At 34.8% G+C, this 24282-nt stretch overlaps 1 long non-coding RNA gene across 1 annotated transcript; it reads right to left on the reverse strand.

Moving 5' to 3' along the window:
* Nucleotides 1-20596: 20596 nt before the first annotated feature.
* On the reverse strand, nucleotides 20597-24079 carry LOC137243677 (uncharacterized). Its single transcript, XR_010950580.1, has 3 exons — nucleotides 23764-24079; nucleotides 23549-23705; nucleotides 20597-23481 (listed from the first exon to the last, which is right to left on the reverse strand). It is a non-coding gene; the product is annotated as an uncharacterized lncRNA (long non-coding RNA).
* Between the last annotated feature and the right edge of the window lie 203 nt (nucleotides 24080-24282).

The following is a 24282-nucleotide window of genomic DNA, read 5'->3' on the forward strand; positions in this document are numbered from 1 at the left end:
TATACATTAGGGCGGGTCGATTTAAAAATCGCTCATTGCTCTGTGAAAATCGTATTCTAGGGATCAAAACAAGAAACTTTGCCGAAGGAACCATACCTCTAAAACGAATTCTGATGTCCCCCAATTTGGGTCGAACTTTTGGGTAGGGGCAAATTTTGAAAAATCCCACATTTAGAGTGCTCCAATCGAGTCCAAATGTATGACCGACCCCACTAACTTTGGAGGCCCGACCCACCGATATCAGTGACACACCCCCTGGAACCCCCCTGGGGGTTCACCATACAAACATTTCAAAAAATCGCCGGTTTTGCACTTTACATGAAAAAATCAGATAAATGGCTTTGTTTTTTCTTTATTTTTATTTATTTATGTATTTATAATAATATATATTTTTTCTCTTAAGAAATTTATTTAGTCAGAACATATGTAAATGAAAAAATTAATTTAAATGAGTTATAGAAAAGAAACTAAAAAAAATTATTGTTTGAAGTCTTTTTTACTTTCAAGTCTGGGCAATTTCGCACGGCTCTCTAATGTTGTCGCCATAACAGCCTCTACATTTTCCGGTATAACCCGTTTGGAAACGCTAGCTAGCAATTGAACATGTCGTTCCGTTCCTTGTATGTGTGATGGAATTTTTGGATCATTAAACGGTGGATCATCTTGATTTAAATATTCTTTCAATGTATCGTACGGAATGCTTCGCGTGAATGGTGGTTCAAATACGATATTTATATCATTCAAATTGATCATTTCCGCATAACTTGTGCAATTAAAGTTTATATCTGGTTTTTTATAAACTCTAAGTTCCATTGGCTCGTTAACATCGGTTCGATAGCGTAGAATTTTCTTGATGGCACAGTCGCGCTTTTCTTTGCTATCATCAAACAACATTGGTAACAAGATATTTTCCGAATGCGCATAAAATGAATTATCTTTAATTACTTGATTGACAATTTTGCGTAAACGAGGTTCTAGAAATCGTGGCCAACCAATGAACTTGAAAGATAATGCACTGCCGTACACGACAGAGCTGTAATACTTGATATTGAAGTACATTGGCACATAACATTTAATTATAAATTCAACCAGAATTCTTAAAATTGCATCTGGATTTTCCGTTGTCACATATAATCGCAATAATCTAGCAGCCTTGGTGAGCCACCGAGAATGTACAATTTTCGCTGGTTTGATGTTAGCCAGATCCACCGGAACCACGCCGCTAGAAATTGCATGGGCCATGTCGTATAAGTACTTCAAATCGGTGGAAAATTCAATTTTTTCTGGAGCAGGGGGCATATTTTGCAACTAAATTTTCTAGAAGCCGTCCACCACCTGAAAATATATAATAATAAAATGCTCATGGTTTATTAACAATTGTTTTTGTTTTTATCGGCCTATTGATTTTCTACTTACCATTCCAAAAACAAAATACAATTTTTCAAATTTAGAAAAATTAAAAAATAACAATAATTATCATTAGAAAAGAATTATTGTTCTGGCCTTGAGCTCGAATCGAACCTGAATCATTTATCAATTGGCCGATAAAAACAAAAACAATTGTTAATAAACCATGAGCACTTGGGAATGTCAAACAAAGTAATTGACAATAAACAAAAAATCCAGCATTATCAGTGATTTGCACCAGATGGCGCAACACTGAATAAATAGAGTTGGTAAAAAGGAATAGAAGTAGCAAATTTGCCAGTCAAACCAACCACCGCTGTATAGCTAAATGGTTAGCGCAGCATGCCTAAAGCGTACTGATGATGAAGGCTTAGCACCCTTCGAAATGGATCTATCTGCGCAGTTATGGCAGGTTGTCTGAAAAATTTTCTACTTACCATTCCAAAAACAAAATACAATTTTTCAAATTTAGAAAAATTAAAAATAACAATAATTAATAATAAAATAATTAAAAATGGTTGACAATGATGTGATAGCAATAACTTACCGGAAGAGTTTCACAAGTTTCGATTTGACGGCTCAGTTTTCCGGTTGGCGATCTTGGTCCAGTGCTGGTTGATTTATCCAAAGCTTCAAACAAATGCCGAAACGGAAGTTCGTTGAAGTGTAGAAGGCAAACGAACCAATGCAATGGTCTTTTTAACAGCAATTCGAATCGTCGTATAATTCCACCGTGTGGACCAGTATTTGTTGGCTCACCGTCAGTGCATATTCCAATTAATGCATCCAGTGATATATTTTTATCGTTGAAAAAACCATTTAATTTGGTTGTTTTGTATTCAGCGGTTTCATGTTCCAGTCTTACGTAACCAATCAATTCAGAATTGGGTTCTCTCAAAATAACAAGATGAGGTTCTTTTACCATCCTAGTATGATACTTCTCATCAATTTTATCTATCGTTAAAGTATCATCTTTTCTGCCATCGAATGAAAACGCTAACAAATTGGTATCATCTAACCGTTTGCGAAGCACTTCTTGTCTGCATTTCTCTTTTTCTCTGCAAACTTTCGATTTATCCATGATGAGAGGTTTCCCATGCTTATCTTTAATTTTAAAATCTTGCAAAAGAGTGGTTCCCAATGCTGATGCTACTCTGTCAGGCTCACCAAATCTGTCACATACCAAGGCAAAGTTAAAACAATCGTATCTCCCTGTGTATTGTGAACTTGTGTTTCTATCCATATCTTCTTGAACCGGTGGCGGTGCGTATATTGAATCATCGGGATCTTGGTATGTTGGCATTGATGACATAGACGTTGCTCCTTGCTCTTTAGTTTCCATCATAAATGCATCCATTGTTAGTCTTCTCTGATTATGTTGATCGTGCATTAACTCTTTGAGGCGTTCGGGAACCCAGCCGCATGCACATGGAGCTGCCTTCGAATCGCATTTACATGTTCCAATATAAACAAAGGACGTGTGGCACTCGGGGACTGCCGCGGTAAATCTATTGCAACTTATGCAATTATAATATTTATACAACATTTTGTTTTCTTTGATATTAATTCAAGTTAACCTTTTTAAGCGTGGTGACCGATTAGAAAACAAATTGTTTACTTTTATTGAATAAAGGAGAAGTTAATATTTAACTTTCACTTTAACTTTAACTTTATTTTTAACTTTAACTTTCAATTTAACTTTAACATTCACTTTGACTTTAACTTTAACTTTAATTTTAACTTTATTTTTAACTTTAACTTTAACTTCAACTTTAACTGTAACTTTAACTTTAAATTTAACTTTAACTTTAACTTTAACCTTAACTTTAACTTTGACTTTAACTTTAACTTTAACCTTAACTTTAACTTTAACTTTAACTTTGACTTTAACTTTAACTTTCATTTCAACTTTAACTTTATTTTTAACTATAACTTTAACTTTCGCTTTAACTTTAACATTCACTTTAACTTTAACTTTAATTTCAACTTTAACTTTATTTTTAACTTTATCTTTAACTTTAACATTCACTTTAACTTTAACTTTAACTGTAACTTTAACTTTAACTGTAACTTTAACTTTAAGTTAAACTTTAACTTTAACTTTAACCTTGACTTTAACTTTAACTTTAACCTTGACTTTAACTTTAGCTTAACTTTAACTTTAACTTTAACTGTAACTTTAACTTTAAATTTAACTTTAACTTTAATTTTAACTTTAACCTTAACTTTAACTTTGACTTTAACTTTAACTTTAACCTTAACTTTAACTTTAACTTTAACTTTAACTTTGACTTTAACTTTAACTTTCATTTTAACTTTAACTTTATTTTTAACTATAACTTTAACTTTCGCTTTAACTTTAACATTCGCTTTAACTTTAACTTTAATTTCAACTTTAACTTTAACTTTATTTTTAACATTAACTTTCGCTTTAACTTTAACATTCAATTTAACTTTAACTTTCGCTTTAACTTTAACATTCACTTTAACTTTAACTTCAACTTTAACTTTAACTTTAGCTTTAACCTTAACTTTAACTTTAACTTTAACTTTACCCTTAACTTTAACTTTAACTTTAACTTTTACTTTAACTTTAACTTAAAACTTAACTTTAACTTTAACTTTAACTTTAACTGTAACTTTAACTTTAAATTTAAATTTAAATTTAACTTTAACTTTAACCTTAACTTTAACTTTAACTTTGACTTTGACTTTAACTTTAACTTTAACCTTAACTTTAACTTTAACTTTCATTTTAACTTTAACTTTATTTTTAACTATAACTTTAACTTTCGCTTTAACTTTAGCATTCACTTTAACTTTAACTTTAGCTTTAATTTCAACTTTAGCTTTAACTTTATTTTTAACTTTAACTTTAACTTTTGCTTTAACTTTAACTTTAACCTTAACCTTAACTTTAACTTTAACCTTAACTTTAACTTTAACTTTAACCTTCACTTTAACTTTAACTTTATTTTTAACTTTAACTTTGACTTTAACTTTAACTTTAACCTTAATTTTAACTTTAACTTTCACTTTAACTTTATCTTTAACTTTATTTTTAACTTTAACTTTAATTTTCGCTTTAACTTTAACATTCACTTTAACTTTAACTTCAACTTTAACTTTAACCTTAACTTTAACTTTAACTTTAACTTTATTTTTAACTTTAACTTTCGCTTTAACTTTAACATTCACTTTAACTTTAACTTTATGATCCGGGGTGGGCGTGAGCTTAGCAACTGCTAACAAGCCAACCTAATATAAACGCACGCAAGTCGTTTTCTGTCAAAAATGCCTCATGCACATACAACTTGTATGGGAGCAACTCAAATTGAATTTGCTGCGTGAAAACCTAACTCGATTTCCAATTTTTGTTCTGCGTGACATTTAGATTTGACGTTTGCACACATGCTTTACATTGTCGCAACGCATGCTTATTTGGGTTAGGGCAAAAAAAGCCGGTTGTTTGCGTGCGCTAAAGAACGTAGTGCGGTTTTATTAGGTTGGCTTGTAAGCATGGCGGAACGATACAAGGTGACAGCATCGGACAGCTGATTATAAACTTTTTTATTTGATTTGATACATCACCTTCCGGCGCAGTACGATTTTGACATTTGCCCATCGAATTTACAAAAACAAAGTACATGGAATTTTTATTTATGTTTGTAGGTATGTCACCATGCTTCCACCTTGTGTCGTTCCGCCATGCTTGTAAGCGACCATATATGTATACGATAAGCGATAGCACAGTGGCTACTTCGTGAAAATCAACGACAGCTCTTTTAGTTTGATTTCGATGGTCGTACGGTAAGGAAGTGTCGCACGCGCGCTTAAAACAGAGTACCAAAGAGTGCGTGTGACACGTGTTTACCGTTCAAGCATTGAAATCAAACTAAATAATTAATTTATTTTGCTTTCGTGCCCGCTACGCGTTCGTGTTTACTAACACATTCTCAATTTGGTAACCGTGTAAATGTAGTGGTGCCCACCGCTGTTTATGATAGAGATCCAATTTTATGTATTTGGCCTGTTGCTAACACCGAACCTTTACGAAACTTTTCGAGCCTTTTCGAACCTTTTTTGTCAAATATCCGTTACGGTTTTTTTTGATTTAGTCGCCAAGCCCGCGATAAAATCTATGCAGTAGCTTAAAATTGTTTCCAGATATTTTACATACTCTGTAAATTGTTGAGTGTTGTTTCTTCTCTTGATTTGCTCTTGATACTTGTCAAGCAATTTATTCAATTTATTAAATACACTTTTTTCCTGCATTATTTCCATACCAAGTTTTTCCCAAATTCCAATTAACTTATCTTGTACTTGAATAGTGAATGATTTATGGGAAAACATTTTTTTTTCTGTTTTAGCACGTTCGCTTAAGCAAAAATAATGTCTCAAGATATCCAAATGGGTTGGTAAATTAAGATCAGTTAAATCAGTAGACACAACAAAAACAGTAACATCATGCTTGGGTATATGACCCATTGGGTTTTCGATAGTTGTTGATGTAGTTGCTTCATCTTGCGGTGTAGATGATGGTGGATTCATTGTAAACTTTTTGATTTGGAATGGTCACTTCACTTATTATTTTTTTTGAAATATTTTTTTATCTGAAATTAGCACTTCACACTTTGTGTTCTTCACAACGACTTAATGCATTCACAAAAACTGTTGCGTTATATATGGTCTACGAGACGAGGTAATAAGAATGAAATGGTAATTTCAATTCTACCTGCTGTGTCTTGTGGTGGCTTAAAAAAAAACAACACAAGCAATTTTACGATCTACAATTGTGTCACAGTGATACCTTCCTTTTTTAAAACGGTTGAATAAAAAACCCACACATGCAAATGCATCAGTGATGCCTTGGTTTTAAAAGGGTTGCAAAAACGCTAATTTCTAATAATTTTTTTTAATTTCTTTTCTATTACTAAGTTAAATTCATTTTTTCATTTACATGTGTTCTGACTAAATAATTTTCTAAAGAGAAAAATAAACTCCAAAAAGAAAAAACATAGGCATTTCGCTGATTTTTTCATGTAAAGTGCAATACCGACGATTTTTTGAAATGTTTGTATGGGGAACCCCCAGGGGGGTTCCAGGGGGTGTGCCACTGGCATCGGTGGGTCGGGCCTCCAAAGTTAGTGGGGGTCGGTCATACAATTGGACTCGATTGGAGCACTCTAAATGGGTCAAAGTGAGATTTTTCAAAATTTGCCCCTACCCAAAAGTTCGACCCAAATGGGGGGACATCAGAATTCGTTTAAGAGGTATGGTTCCTTCGGCAAAGTTTCTTATTTTTATCCCTAGAATATGATTTTCACAGAGCAATGGGCGATTTTTTTGCCTCCCCACAAATCGACCCGGCCTAATATACATATATCGATTAAGTACATTGTACATTGCACTTCTTGTCTCCAGCCATGTTAACACAGAACACAATTGTGTGTCTTTCCTTTGACAGTTTACCGCCCACGCATTTTTCGGATTTAAGAGCGAGGGTTTTGTTAGGTAAGGCACGAAAGAAAAATCCACTTTCATCTGCGTTGTAAATGTCTTGAGGCTTGTAACCGGTCAACAGAGATAGCAGTTTTGTCCTAAACTGTTCGTAACCCTCCTGGTTTACATCTGCAACTTTACCAGATATGCATTTGAAAGCAACATTATTCCTTATTCACTACTTGTTTAACCATCCATGTGAAGCATTAAAATTAGGTACACCCAGTTTGCCTGCAATTTCCATTGCCTTGCTTTCAAAATGGGACCAGAAATCGTAATGTTTTGACTTCTAGCCTTAGCGAGCCAATTAAAATACATCTCATCTATTTCAGAGCCACCTTCTGTAAGAAAACTTCGCTTTTGATGAAAATTAACTCCAGATTCACATTTATAACGAATTTGTTCTTTATTTTTATTGAATTCAGCAGCTTGTGTTTTGCCAATATTGAACCTTTCAAAGCAAAAGAAATGTGTTCCTACTACCACTACATTTTAGGGCTCACTATACTTTACCTTTTTGCAACTCCACGTACTGATAATTTATCGCCCCCCTTGGATACGCCACTGCTTTAAACATAGCTTTAAAGTTCATTCGTTAATAATAGTCTAAGAGCTGGTAAGCATTTCTGAGCAGGTATTTGAGGCACAATAAAAATTATGTACAATGCTTTTTTAAAGGTATCTAAATATAGAAACGCAGAACTGGGTAACGGGTGGGGGGGGGGGGGCTGAAACAACCCTTGAATTTAACAAAAAAATAAATTTTTGCATGCTAAAAATGTTTTTGAGGCACTTTGAAAATTAGATATGTTAAAATTTAATATTTGAAAAATATAAAAAGAAATAAGCCAGATTATTATGTTGGGTCTAATTTTTTTTAAATTGAAAAAATGTTTTTGAGGCACTTTGAAAATTAGATATGTTAAAATTTAATATTTCAAAAATATAAAAAGAAATAAGCCAGACTATTAGGTTGAGTCTAAAACTATTATTACTATTAAAAAACTTTAATTGAATAACTTTTTTTAAATGAATTAACAAAATCATGAAACCACCGAAAGAAATTATTAAAACAATAAATAAAAATTTGTAATGTAAATATTAAGTTCTTATGATTTTTGTTTTCTAGTATATACGAAGCATAGTGGATGGTTCACGTGTTTAGCAGCACAAATCACGGATTACGATTATAAAAAATATTTATTATTACAATACTTGATTGACGTACATATGTCTGATTCCCTTGGAGTGTTGTCATAATATTTGTTCATTACAGCAAGAAAATTTTTGTGACACTGTGTACGATACCCATCTTTGATGTTAACATTTAATGGCAAAACAACGTCTTTGTATTTTAATTTTTATAATTGCCGAATTAGCAATATTTCATAACATTTTTTTAGGCTAGTTTTATTAAAAAGGATAACTTTATCTTTGCTTTTGCCACAAATCACACAAACTAATTTTTTGCTATCCATTTCGATGTTTGTAAATGATATTTATTTAAAAAAATGTTTAGACATAACATGATACAATTTTTCTCCACAATTTCAACTACCAACAGCATTGGAACTTTAAATCACGAGCTTTCGCCAGAGCCAACATTATTCGACGCAGAGAGCTGCCGATATACGATTTCACTCACACTCACACGCAGGCATAACGAACACCTGGCAGGTAGAAAGTCCCATCTAAACACTCTTTCTGACAATATTTTTTTTTAAATTATTAATAATATTTGTGATAGCAGAGATTTAATAATGTAGAAAGAATACTAAACACACAAACTCGTTTTCAATGTAGGCATAATTTCGACTGTAAAAAATTATTTCAATATCTTAATTCAATGACAAAAATTCCAAAGCCAATACAACTAAATTAAATATTCTATGTTGTTACCAAGTGATAAATAAGCAAAGTAGTTTTATAACAATTTGATTAAAATTTCAACGTGCCTTAACAACCTTTTTTTAATTAAAAAAAAATTATTTTACAATCACCTGGTAAAGTATTAGACCCCACCAAATAATCTGGCTTATTTCTTTTTATATTTTTCAGATATTAAATTTTAACATATTTAATTTTCAAAGTGTCTCAAAAACATTTTTTCAATTAAAAAAAAAATTATTTTGCAATGACCTGGCAAAGTTTTAGACCCAACCTAATAATCTGGCTTATTTCTTTTTATATTTTTCAAATATTATATTTTAACATATCTAATTTTCAAAATGCCTCAAAGACATTTTTTCAGCTAAAAAAAAATTATTTTGCAATGACCTGGCAAAGTTTTAGACCCAACCTAATAATCTGGCTTATTTCTTTTTATATTTTTCAAATATTATATTTTAACATATCTAATTTTCAACATGCCTCGAAGACATTTTTTCACCTAAAAAAAATTATTTTGTAATGACCTGGCAAAGTTTTAGACCCAATCTAATAATCTGGCTTATTTTTTTTTATATTTTTCAAATATTATATTTTAACATATCTAATTTTCAAAATGCCTCAAAGAAATTTTTTCAGCTAAAAGAAAATTATTTTGCAATGACCTGGCAAAGTTTTAGACCCAACCTAATTATCTAGCTTATTTCTTTTTATATTTTTCCGATATTAAATTTTAACATATCTAATTTTAAACATGCCTCGAAGACATTTTTTCAGCTAAAAAAAAAAAATTATTTTGTAATTGACCTGGCAAAGTTTTAGACCCAACCTAATAATCTGGCTTATTTTTTTTTATATTTTTCAAATATTATATTTTAACATATCTAATTTTCAAAATGCCTCAAAGAAATTTTTTCAGCTAAAAGAAAATTATTTTGCAATGACCTGGCAAAGTTTTAGACCCAACCTAATAATCTAGCTTATTTCTTTTTATATTTTTCAGATATTAAATTTTAACATATTTAGTTTTCAAAGTGCCTCAAGAATATTTTTTCCAATTTCAAAAAAAAATTATTTTGCAATTACCTGGCAAAGTTTCAGACCCATCCTAATAATCTAGCTTATTTCTTTTTATATTTTTCAAATATTAAATTTTAACATATTTAATTTTCAAAGTGCTTCAAGAATATTTTTTTCAATTAAAAAAAAAATATTTTGCAATGACCTGGCAAAATTTTAGACCCAACCAAATAATCTGGCTTATTTCTTTTTATATTTTTCAAATATTATATTTTAACATATCAAATTTTCAAAATGACTCAAAGACATTTTTTCAGCTAAAAAGAAAATTATTTTGCAATTACCTGGCAAAGTTTTAGACCCAACCTAATAATCTGGCTTATTTCTTTTTATATTTTTCAAATATTAAATTTTATCATATCTAATTTTCAAAGTGCCTCAAGAATATTTTTTCAATTAAAAAAAATTATTTTGCAATGACCTAGCAAAGTTTTAGGCCCAACCTAATATTCTGACTTATTTCTTTTTATATTTTTCAAATATTAAATTTTAACATATCTAATTTTCAAAGTGCCGCAAGAATATTTTTTCCAATTTAAAAAAAAAATATTTTGCAATGGCCTGGCAAAGTTTTAGGCCCAACCTAATAAGCTGGCTTATTTCTTTTTATATTTTTCAAATATTATATTTTAACATATCTAATTTTCAAAGTGCCTCAAGAATATTTTTTCAATTAAAAAAAAATTATTTTGCAATCACCTGGTAAAGTATTAGACCCCACCAAATAATCTGGCTTATTTCTTTTTATATTTTTCAGATATTAAATTTTAACATATTTAATTTTCAAAGTGCCTATTAAATTTTAACATATTTAATTTTCAAAGTGCCTCAAGAATATTTTTTCCAATTAAAAAAAAAATTATTTTGCAATGACCTAACAAAGTTTTAGGCCCAACCTAATATTCTGACTTATTTCTTTTTATATTTTTCAAATATTAAATTTTAACATATCTAATTTTCAAAGTGCCTCAAGAATATTTTTTCCAATTAAAAAAAAATTATTTTGCAATCACCTGGTAAAGTATTAGACCCCACCAAATAATCTGGCTTATTTCTTTTTATATTTTTCAGATATTAAATTTTAACATATTTAATTTTCAAAGTGCCTATTAAATTTAAACATATTTAATTTTCAAAGTGCCTCAAGAATATTTTTTCCAATTAAAAAAAAAATGATTTTCCAATGACCTAACAAAGTTTTAGGCCCAACCTAATATTCTGACTTATTTCTTTTTATATTTTTCAAATATTAAATTTTAACATATCTAATTTTCAAAGTGCCTCAAGAATATTTTTTCCAATTAAAAAAAAAAATTATTTTGCAATGACCTGGCAAAGTTTTAGACCCAACCTAATAACCTGTCTTATTTCTTTTTATATTTTTCAAATATTAAATTTTATCATATCTAATTTTCAAAGTGCCTCAAGAACATTTTTTGCAATTAAAAAAAATTATTTTGCAATCACCTGGTAAAGTATTAAACCCCACCAAATAATCTGGCTTATTTCTTTTTATATTTTTCAGATATTAAATTTTAACATATTTAATTTTCAAAGTGCCCATTAAATTTTAACATATCTAATTTTCAAAGTGTCTCAAAAACATTTTTTCAATAAAAAAAAATTACTTTGCAATGACCTGGTAAAGTTTTAGACCAAACCTAATAATCTGACTTATTTCTTTTTATATTTTTCAGATATTAAATTTTAACATATTTAATTTTCAAAGTGCCTCAAGAATATTTTTTCCAATTAAAAAAAAAAATATTTTGCAAAGACCTGGCAAAGTTTTAGACCCAACCTAATAACATGGCTTATTTCTTTTTATATTTTTCAAATATTAAATTTTAACATATTTAATTTTCAAAGTGCCTCAAGAATATTTTTTCCAATTAAAAAAAAAAGTTATTTTGCAATCACCTGGTAAAGTATTAGACCCCACCAAATAATCTGGCTTATATCTTTTTATATTTTTCAGATATTAAATTAAAACATATTTAATTTTCAAACAGTCTCAAAATTATTTTTTCAATAAAAAAAATTATTTTGCAATAACCTGGCAAAGTTTTAGACCCAACCTAATAATCTGGCTTATTTCGTTTTATATTTTTCAAATATTAAATTTTAACATATTTAATTTTCAAAGTGCCTCAAGAATATTTTTTCCAATTAAAAAAAAATTATTTTGCAATGACCTGGCAAAGTTTTAGACCTAACCTAATAATCTGGCTTATTTCTTTTTATCTTTTTCAAATATTAAATTTTAACATATCTAATTTTCAAAGTGCCTCAAAAACATTTTTAGCATACAAAAATTAATTGTTTTGTTATATTCAAGGATTGTTTCAGCCCCGCCTACCCTTAGCCAGTTCTGCGTTTCTATATTTAGATACCATTAAAAAAGCATTGTACATAATTTTCATTGTGCCTCAAATACCTGCTCAAAAATGCTTACCAGCTCTCCTGCTATAAATAGAACATAAGACAAAAAGAAAATTGAAAAAGAAATGAGGCAAAACAGCTGATCCAACAAACCGTTTGGAAATCAATGTATTTGTTATTGATAGCATACCGCCTTTGTCATAACCTTACCATAGCCAATTAATTAGTTTTTGGTTTTCCGCCATATCGATAATCTATAAATTTTTACTTTCGCGAATTTATTCACATTTTGGAGTTATTATTTTTTGTTTTGAAATGTTTTGGTTAGCTACGTAAGTTATTGATTGCGTAGCTTGTTATAAGTTTCTTTGCATTTTCTAATTTTATTAAGTTACTAGCAGACTCCGCAGACGGTGTTCTTCCCTAACCTTCTGCATATCTATTAAGAAGTTTTTACCTCTTACCTCACCCCCACCCAGTTCTAGTCCCAGTCACAATCCCAGATCCAGTCCCAGTTACAGTTCTAGTTCCAGTCCCAATCCCATTCCCAGTCGGTCCCTGGTACATTTTCCGCATAAAAAAAGTATCGTAAATACTAATCTAGGCAAAGGTCTACCTATATATTGTTACGAATATTAGCAAAACTAAGGGGTGCTACTATCTCTAAGCCGATGCTAAGCAGTGACGTGAATTCACATCAATAATTCAATCATTATGTATCAACATAAACGAATCAATAATTGCGTCTACACATATGTACGTATACGAGTTGTCACAAGAGAGGGCAATAATTTGTGCAAGTGTTACTCAAATGAGAAGTTATAAACGTAGTTGTGGCTGGCGATTTTGTAGCTGAAACTAACTAGTAAGTTCTGGAATGGAAAAGCCTGGAAGTATGCAATGAGAAATCAAAAAGTATAAAAGGCACGACAGTAGGGGCGAAGGGAGAGTTTCATTTGAGCTATAAATCAGTTTGGTTGTTAAGCAAACTAATTGCAAAGTATAAGTGTTGTTGTGAAGTACTTTAATAAAGGCCATTTTTTTCATTATTCAATATTGGAGTTATTTATTCAACAGTTTAGTGATCGAACTTAGCAAAAGGACAAATAAGAGGATTTGCAAGTAAATTCGTTACAATTGGTGTCAGAAGAGGAATTGCTGAATAAATTCCGAAGATTGGGAATACAACTTGGACATGGCAAAGTTGAGTGAATTGACGATCCAGCACCTGAAGGAGGAGTTGTAAGTCCGTGGATTGGCTACTTCTTGCGATAAATCCCAGCTACAAAAACGACTAAATGTAGCTATGGTGTTTGAAGGAATCTACAATGCTGAGGAGTATGTCTTTCAATCTGATAGCGACGAAACAACAACAAAAATGGAAGAAAAAAACGAAACACCGCAGACAATGACGAGCACAATATCTGTACAAACATCGACAATGGCATCTCAGCTGGAGCCACAGGAGGCATGCATTTCAGAAATGGCGTCGCAAATGTCATCTCAATTGGAAGAACAGAAGACATATATGTCATCTCAACTGGAAGCACAAGAGGCACGTATATCTGGAATGTCGACAAAAATTTCGGAACAGGTATCATCGCAGCTCTTTGCGAAACTGGAAGAGCAGGATGCAAAAATTTTACAACTCGAGGACAAAATTAATGCCGAGATAGAAGCGTTGAAAAGTCTTATGCAACAGTTACAACTAAATCGCCCAGCTGTTCCAGCGAGCAATCCGAAAGTAAAAACTCCATCTTTTGACGGCTCTGTTCCTTTCGAGGTATTCAAGCTTCAATTTGAGAAGACGTCAGCAGTGAACAACTGGAATGCTGAAGATAAAGTTGCTGCTCTGTTCGTAGCATTGAAGGGGCCAGAAGCCGAAATCCTACAGACGATTCCCGAGGGAGAGCGGAACAACTATGAAGCATTGATGGCCGCTGTCGAGAGACGTTATGGAAGCGAGCATAGATAACAGATATACCAAATTGAGTTTCAAAACCGTTACCAAAAAGCAAATGAGACATTACAGGAGTTTGCTTCGGATGTTGAAAGATTGGCTCATCTTGCAAATGCGGACGCACCCGTGGAATACACTGAAAGGGTAAAGATTCAGAGCTTTATTAACGGCATACGGGACGTCGAAACGAAGCGAGCCACATACGCGAACCCAAAGCCAACATTTGCTGAAACGGTATCCTATGCACTGACTCAGGAAACAGCGTCACTTTTGAGTAAGCCCGCATACAAAGCTCATCGCGTGGAAGTGGAAAGACCACATTGGGTAGACACAATTTTGGAAACACTGAAGGGATTACCGCAAAACAATGCCGGAGTTATGAAATTTTTCAAGTGCGGTAACCCAAGTCACATTGCACGTCATTGCAGCACCGGTCATGGTAGTTCCAACTTGGCTGGTCATAAACGCAAAGCTGGAGTAGATAAACAAGAGCGAGTCAAATGTAAAGATCGAGAACTTGCCCCAGCTATTGAATGTCGTGTGATACCTATCTCGCAAACTGGAAGGAAATCGAGCAGTCTTACCGTCAAAGGAAATGTGGATGGCAAGGAGCGTGTACTGACTGTAGATACGGGCGCATCTCATTCCTTGATCCGATCTGATTTGGTCAACAGGAAAGTAAAGCCATTACCTGGAGCAAGATTGCGTACGATTACTGGCGAGTATAACCAAGTCCAGGGAGAAGTGGTATGTGAAGTCTTCATTGGGAAGGTCATGGTTTTACACAAATTCGTTGTGGCGGACATCGTTGATGAAGTCATATTGGGAGTGGACTTCTTGGTTGACCATGACATCAGGATCGATATGCGGAGAAAAATTATGCGCTATAAGAACCAGGACATACCACTTAACTTTAGTTTGGAAAAAGGGTTTAGCAGTAATCGGGTACTGGTGAAGAATACTCGACAAAGGCCACGAAATTCAAAGGTAAAGGTTGATGGAACAAATGGGCCAAACAAATCAAAACCGATGGTACCTATGAGAGGAACACTGGCATTGAAAACCCTAACGGACGTACTAAAACGAAGGAAAGGATTTCGCAGAAAGAATGCAAGGCTGGTTTCAAGCCAGGGCACATTACTGTTGTGACGCGTCGGAACGATACTGATTATGCAAAGCAAATCCTTCCAGCGCAATCTCTACGAAGTAGTTCATTGGCCAAAAAACAGAGTGTGAAGGAACGGCCCAGGGTAATGAGTAGTAAGATGAAACACTGGCATGACAAGAACTTTAATTCGGAAGGTTTCTTGGCGGGAGATTTGGTACTGTTAAACAACCCTAAGCCAAATTTCGGTGCAGTTGGGAAGGCCCGTACAAGGTTGTGAAGAAGATCAGTGATACAATCTACCGCATACAAAGCATTGAGAAACCACGGAGTAGAAGAGTGGTACATTTGGAGGTGCTAGCGACGTTTAGATCGGGAGATTTGTCTGATCGGGACGATCAGACTTAGGTGGAGGGCAGTGTTACGAATATTAGCAAAACTAAGGGGTGCTGCTATCTCTAATCCGATGCTAAGCAGTGACGTGAATTCACATCAATAATTCAATCATTATGTATCAACATAAACGAATCAATAATTGCGTCTACACTTATGTACGCATACGAGCAGCGGAGAACAAATGCACAAACACATGCATAGATCTTATCTGAGTTGTCACAAGAGAGGGCAATAATTTGTGCAAGTATTAGGGTAGAGGGGGGAGGCTTCGACAGGTTAAGAGAAAATGATTTTTTTAGAAAAACTAGAATGAGAAATAGATAACTCCTTTCATAATTACTGATGCCATGTATGTTTATGACACTTTGGATTTGTAGTTAATATTCCACATGTTTTTTTTTTTTTAAGTTATAATCAAATAACCAGAAACAAAAAATATGACGAAACCTCCCTTTCTCAGGGAGGCTTCGTCAGTCATCTGGGTGGCTTCGACATTGGGTGGGAGGTTTCGACATTTATCAAATAGAGCAATTTAACCAGCAAAATAAAAAAAGGATGTTGGAAAAAACTCTAAATACGATTTTTAATTCATATTTGATTTTATTTATTTCAATACAGTAACAAATTTTTCGAACAAAAACATAAAAAATGTAAGCATAAAATAAAGTATAACTGTACTCTTAACGAACATCTAAATTTGAAAAATCAAAATTAAAAATAAACTTGCTTTGCGTGCGGGCAATATGCGTATTATATCTTTCTTTGAAACCAAGTGTCTGTCTTCTACAATCGGAGGAATTTCGCGACGCACGTTGAATTTTCAACTTCCACGACTACACCAGTGTAAAAGAAATGTCTTTTGTCAGTTAACATAAAAACAAAACAAAAACGAATCGTGTAGCCAAGTCATACGCCAATTCATGATGAAGATTTGAACATTTCTTGAAGTAAGCCGCTAATTCTTTTTCTTGGGCAGCTGTAAGTACTTGATTGGAAGAAAACTTCGACTGGAAATCTTTAACAGTCCCAAGATTTGTTTGCTATTTTGAAATTCGAGATATTAGTGTTGTCCGCTTCAAGTTATATTTCCGAGCAGCGCTTGATGGTGTTTCTTTTTTTTTCTCCTCGAAGGCTTTTTTCATTTTGTCTTCGTTGATGATCTTTTCAGGGAACTTTCTTTTGTAGATATTTGGCATCTTGATGGCTGTAAAATATTACTTGCTAAGTAAAAAAACTAGAAGGGAGGCTTCGACAAATTGCCCCAAAACATATTGTCGAACCCTCCCCCGTGCACTTATTTCAGATTTTTCGCTCCAAAAAATATATTTTAGTGTTATTGAAAAAGTCTTTAAAAGCAATAAATCTTAATTTTATTGCAATATTAATGGTTAGAAAACTCATGTTGTATATTCTATATTGTACACTTTACACGCGAATACTTACCAGCAATTTTTACATCAACACTTTTCAAAAATAAAAAATCTCGTCTGCATACTATCGCCGTTGAACAAGCACTGAATAACTTTCATGACAGCGTCACACTCAATTTGGTTACTGTTTATTGGTGGAATAAGAACAATGGCAGTAATAACGGCGGCCAAATTTGAAAAAGTCGAAGCCTCCCTCATGTCGAAGCCTCCCCCTTCTACCCTACTCAAATGAGAAGTTATAAACGTAGTTGTGGCTGGCGATTTTGTAGCTGAAACTAACTAGTAAGTTCTGTAATGGAAAAGCCTGGAAGTATGCAATGAGAAATCAAAAAGTATAAAAGGCACGACAGTAGAGGCGAAGGGAGAGTTTCATTTGAGCTATCAATCAGTTTGGTTGTTAAGCAAGCTAATTGCAAAGTTTAAGTGTTGTTGTGAAGTACTTTAATAAAGGCCATTTTTTTCATTATTCAATATTGGAGTTATTTATTCAACAGTTTAGTGATCGAACTTAGCAAAAGGGCAAATAAGAGGATTTGCAAGTAAATTCATTACAATATTAAATTTCAGGCAAATCGAACCGCGAATAGAATTCGTTCGAATGGAACGGTCTCTGGTCCACTTCTTGGAATGTATTTTTCTCTCCGTAAGAATCACCCCCGTAATTACAGGAATATAAAAAAAAAGAATAAGCTAAATCGGTCCAACCGTTCTCGAGTTTTGCGCTTATATTATGGACTAATAGACCCGGCAGACGTTGTTCTACCCTAACTTTGATCTATCTGCATAACTTTTAGGAAGTTTTTATTCTTAGTCTTACTCGCCTTCCTCCTCTCCCCATTTTCGCTATCCTTTTATTCACTCCTCTCTCTGACTTTCTCTCTTCCTGGGCCACTTGGGCCAATGGTCTAGAAAGTTTAATGTCGTCATATTAGTCGTTCCCGAGAACGTACCAGGTCTGTATCCTGCAAAGGACCAACAACACTGGTATGTGTTATAAATTGGTCAAGAATATAATCGAAAGATTTGTGAGAGTAGGTACTGTAAAGGGTAATGGTGTGGAACTCGATGGATAATATTAGGCTATAAAACCTTTCAACATTATTTGGCATTGTCAACTGCAAACCAATATTTGGAAAACAGATTAGCAAGGTAAGACGACCCAGAAGGTTCGACAAGTCCAACAAAAAGTACTTGTCACAGTTCATACTAGATCGAAAAGCACTTTACTCCTCAATATTACTCATTAAACTACTCAGAACAATTAGAAAGAGTGAAGACGAAAACATTTGCAGTATGCAACTTTTAGCCGTCAAAAATGTCACGACTGCCACACCAAAAAGCTGTGCTAGATATCCATCTTCTCGTTCGATAAGAAGTATATGTATGCCGCACATATATGCTGGAAGCCTTTCATCTATCGCTACGGCAAGTCATGTTATTGATGACACTGTCGGGGATAGGTCGCCAAGTATCTCTTCTACCCTCCTTCGCTCTTGGGCGAAGTTCTCGCGTAAATCGTCTAATTTTCCGCATTACAGGCAGTTCTGGTTTTCAACCTTACGCATTCTGTGAAGATATTTACGGAAGTAACCGTTCACTTTAAGCTTGGGTTACTTCCCTGCTACACTTTCCTGTGGTTACTTCTTGGGTCCACTTTGCTGCGGTGCTGCTGCTCCAATATTGTTGTCAGCGTCGGATCGATTCTTCTCCCGTTAGTATGGCTGCAGCATTTCTACTCACATCCAATCCGCTGTCGTAAGTATATTTTCTTGCCTTAGCGAGAAGATATATCGGTATGGTTCCCGCAACGACTAGGACAGCTTCTTCGGAGACCGCACGGTGAACCGAAGCTATGCGGAGCGCCCCTTTGCGTTGCACCCAGGTGGGAGAATTTCGGTACTTCCGGGATTTCATTGAGTAGGCCCAGATTTCTGCACCGCATAGGAGTATAGAATCTGAGACTAGTCCGTTTAAGAGTACAGAATCGCAGGCTAGTCGGATGTGCTCCGAGGTAAGCTCACTGTCCAGCTTCACCCTAAATATTTCGTTGAAGTGTCCGTTTCTATTTGCTGGTAGCTAATCGTCGTGTTAATAAAAGTGAGGATCCGCCTCTTCATAGGAATTATGATCTTCGTTCTCGCTGTTGACAGCTGAAGACCGTGATCAGCCATTCTTCTGTTTGCACTGCACATAACCTAGTTTAGTTTAAGCTATGCCAGCTCACAGCTTCTTGCTATTATGACATCTGCCACGTCGTCTGCGAAAGCAAAGAGGAATGTAATTTCAGACATGTCTAATGGAGGAATGGAGTCTTCCGTAATGTTCCAAAGATCGAGGCCTAGTACCGAACTCTGGGCTACTCCGCCAGTTATCTTCACCGTTCTTTGACCACGGGTGGTACCCTGAAAGGCAAACAAAAAATCTGCGTTCACGTTTAGACCCACTTTTTATTAACTTTTTAATGAAACTTTCATGGCGAAAGATCGAAATTTATGATTTCATTAAAATAGCAAATTTTATCTGTCAAACGAATCTGTGGCATGTCATGTTTCTGTTCTGTTATCTGCCACTTTGATGGCGATACGCATATACACCATTCGACGACAGACGGCAGTCGACACTCGCTGCGATGGCAATTTGGCGTGAACAGCAACAACTAATTGCATATAACAGCGGCAATAGCCTAAGAAGCGGCAAGTTTTATCGTTTCCCCATTTGGATGCCAACATAGATACAAGATATACATACATAGGTAAGTACGTATAGACTCACGCAAACGAACGACAACTTACTTGGCCCTCTTGCGGTGAATAATAATAACTTGGTAAGGCATTGCGCCCGCTGTGAACACCACAAATAGTAAGCTGAAATGATATACAAACCCTACTAGACAGCTGACAATCAGATGATTGATCATCTGTCAGGAAGTGCTGTAGGAAAGTCACATCAGGGCGCAGTACCCATCAGGTTTGCTCTAGCAGTATGATAAACCTGATGGGTTTGGCTGTATACGTGTGACTTCAGACATGATGTAAACATTTTTCATGGCGGAGGCATCATGCGGATGTAAACATTTGTCAGAGCGGAGGCATCATGCCGGATGTAAACATTCGTCAGAGCGGAGGCATCATGCCGGATGTAAACAGTTGTCAGGGCGGAGGCATCATGCCTGATGTAAACATTAGTCAGGGCGGAACCATCAAACATGATGTAAACATTAGTCAGGGCGGATCCATCAAACCGGATGTGCAAATCAATCACAGAGGATGCATCATAATAAATAAAACATATACAGATGTATATAAAAATTCGTTTATTATTCAATATATGTGCACTTTTATATAGTACTTATGATAAAAGACTATAAAAAGATCTCAAAACGTCCAATTAAATATATATATCACATTATTTATTCTGACTTAGTTTTACTTATTTACTTGTATATCTGATTACTTTTTTTAATGTTTTCATTGTTCATTAAAATTTCGTTTCTTGAAATAAAGTATATTTACATTATTTATTCTAACTTTACCTATTTACGTATATATCACATTGCTTTTCTTTATGTATTCATTAAAATTTCATTTCTTTAAAAAGCTAATAATTGTTTGTCTTTTCATTCTCAGGTACTTATGATAAAAAACTATAAAAAATATACATATATATTGCATTATTTATTATAACTTTTACTTACTTAAATGTGTATATCATTACTTTTTTTATGGATTCAGTATTCATAAAAATGTAATTTCTTTAAAAAAAAAAACATAAATTGCATCTTTATATCAGATTGCTTTTCTTTATGTGTTCATTATTAATTAAAATTTCATTTCTTTAAATTTTGTTCACAACATGTTTTGTCAAAAAGGCTTTTATTTATTAGTTAATTGTCCTTTTTGTCTCAGGTAGTTATGATAAAAGCTATATAAAAAATTCAATTAAACCTTGGGACTAAATTAAAAAATATTTCGAAAACTTAAAAAACTTCATTTACTTACTTACTTAATTGGCGCTTAACCGACTAAACGGTTATGGCCGTCCAACAAGGCGCGCCAGTCGCTCCTTCGCTCCGCCAACCGGCGCCAATTGGTCACACCAAGGGAGTTTAAATCGTTTTCCACCTGGTCCTTCCAACGGAGTGGGGGCCGCCCTCTACCTCTGCTTCCATAGGCGGGTTCCGATAGAAACACTTTCTTGGCCGGAGCATCAACTTTCATTCGCATAACATGGCCTAGCCAGCGCAGCCGCTGCGTTTTAATTCGCTGGACTATGTTGATGTCTGCGTATAGCTCGTACAGCTCATCATTAAATCTTCTTCGGTACTCGCCATCGCCAACGCGTAGAGGTCCATAAATCTTTCGAAGAACTTTTCTCTCGAACACTCCCAAAGCCGCTTCATCTGCTGTTGTCATGGTCCATGCTTCTGCCCCATATAGCAGGACGGGTACGATAAGTGACTTGTAGAGTATGATTTTCGTTCGCCGAGAGAGGCCTTTACTTTTCAATTGCCTACCTAGTCCAAAGTAGCATTTATTGGCAAGATTGATTCTTCGCTGGATTTCAGTGCTGATGTTGTTGCTAGTGTTGATGCTGGTTCCCAAATAAACGAAGTATTTTGCTATTTCGAAATTATGGCTGCCAACAGTAGCGTGGTTGCCAAGGCGCATATCCGCTGACTCTTTGCTCGATGACAGCAGGTACTTCGTTTTGTCCTCATTCACCATCAAACCCATCTTTACCGCTTCTTTTTCCAGCTTGGAGTAAGCAGAACTAACAGCGCGGGTGTTTAGGCCGATGATATCAATGTCATCAGCATATGCCAGTAATTGCACGCTTTTATAGTATATTGTTCCAGTGCGGTTAAGTTCTGCAGCTAGTATAATTTTCTCCAGCATCAAATTAAAGAAATCGCACGATAGGGGGTCACCCTGTCTGAAACCTCGTTTAGTTTCGAACGGCTCGGAGAGGTCCTTCCCAATTCTGACTGAGCTGATGGTGTTGCTCAACGTCATTTTGCACAGCCGTATATGTTTTGCGGGGAAACCAAATTCAGACATAGCGGCATATAGGCAGCTCCTTTTCGTGCTGTCGAAGGCAGCTTTAAAGTCGACGAAGAGGTGATGTGTGTCGATTCTCTTTTCACGGGTTTTTTCCAAGATTTGGCGCATTGTGAAAATCTGGTCGATGGTAGATTTACCAGGTCTGAAGCCGCACTGATAAGGTCCAATCAGCCGGTTCACGGTGGGCTTCAATCTTTCGCACAATACACTTGAAAGGACCTTATATGCGATATTAAGAAGGCTGATTCCACGATAGTTGGTGCATTTTGCAGTATCCCCCTTCTTGTGGACTGGGCAAAGAACACTTAGATTCCAACCGTCGGGCATGCTTTCGTCCGCCCATATTTTGCTAAGAAGCTGCTGCATGCGCCTTACCAACTCCTCGCCGCCGAACTTGAATAGCTCCGCAGGCAATCCATCAGCGCCCACGGCCTTGTTGTTTTTCAATCTGGTTATTGCTATTCTAACTTCGTCATAATCGGGCGGGGGGACATATATTCCATCATCATCGATTGCGGAATCGGGTTCTTCATCTCTGCGCGGTGAATTGCTGCCTCCATTTAGGAGAGCAGAGAAGTGTTCCCTCCATAATCTAAGCACTCTCTGGACATCAGTTACAAGGTCGCCGTTTTCATTCCTACAGGAGTTTGCCCCGGTCTTAAAACCTTCCGTCTGTCGCCGTATTTTTTGGTAGAATTTTCGGGCGTTATTCCTGGTGGCTAGCAGCTCAAGCTCCTCGCACTCACGCCTTTCTGCTTCTGCTTCTTTCTTCCTGAAAAGGCGTCTCGCTTCCTTTTTCAACTCACGATAGCGTTCACACACTCCTCTTGTCGCGCTCGCTTTTAACGTAGCCCTGTAGGCAGCGTCTTTTCTTTCGGTTGCAACGCGGCATTCTTCAAACTTCAAAACTTCTTTAAATATCACAATATTCTAACTTAAAAAAAGTAACTGACTAACTTAAAAATATTACGAAAACTTAAAAACTTCGTTTGTATATTACATTAGCCTAACCTAAACATAGTAAATAATTAACTTAAATATATTCCGCAAACTAAAAAAATTCAAAAACATATGAAAAACCGAAAATTCAAAAGCTACAACTTAAATGAAAAATAAAAGAGGAAACAATTCATTGCGCTGGTGGGCTTGTCTGTGCAGTAACTAATTTTTGCTTTCTGCCGAATTTCCTTTGTGCCATCCTGTGGTGGCTGAGTTCAACCGCCTTTCTCATTCCTTTTTCATACGATGCATGTCCTTGGTGTATGAATACATCTAAAAACGTACCAAAAATCAATATAGGAATACAATTTATAATACATCTCTCTTTATAACATCTTACCGCGAAGAAATGTCTCGAACAAGGAAAGCTTTTGGAGACTTTTCTTTCCAGCTGCTCCCGCCCAGTTGTACTCTTCCATCAACGTGTCACTAAAAATTTCTTTTACTACTCGGGGTATGTCCTCTGTAATGCCCTTAATTTTGAACAGATGAGCCTTCTAAAGTATGAAAGCGAAATTAAATTATGGTAAAAGATAACTTTTTGGGTCAAATTACCATTGCTACAGCATACTCCTCTACCTTCAATCTTTCTTCCACCCTTAGAACCTCTAATACATTCTGGAGAGGCAATGCGCTGGCAACTTCATCCATGTACTTGTCTCTGACTTCCCCAGTAATTTTGCACACAGAGCTTTCCACCTTCTGCAGCGTCACCTTGCACTCTCGCATTAAGTGCTGTTGCGCCAAAACTTCACTCTTCGGTACCGCCTGTTTAAAATGAAGGTTTATTGTTGAAGTATATATATTAACAAGAAACGAGTTGAAAATCGGTGTTACAAAACATTATATACTCAGATGTGAGCTTTAGCAACAAAGTAGTTTGGTTGAGATATGGCCGGTACCTTTTTTCGTTATCAGCCCAATTCTCAATGTTTTTCCCGGAGAGATTTTTCCCGTTCTCCATACAAAAATGGTTGAGAATGGCAAATTTTTGTATGGAGAACGGGATAAATCTCCCCGGGAAAAGGATTGCGAAGTGGGCTGTATATTTAAGATAATAATCTATCGTTGTTG

This window comes from Eurosta solidaginis, chromosome 1, assembly GCF_040869045.1.
Source record: "Eurosta solidaginis isolate ZX-2024a chromosome 1, ASM4086904v1, whole genome shotgun sequence".
In the NCBI taxonomy this organism is placed as follows: domain Eukaryota; kingdom Metazoa; phylum Arthropoda; class Insecta; order Diptera; family Tephritidae; genus Eurosta; species Eurosta solidaginis.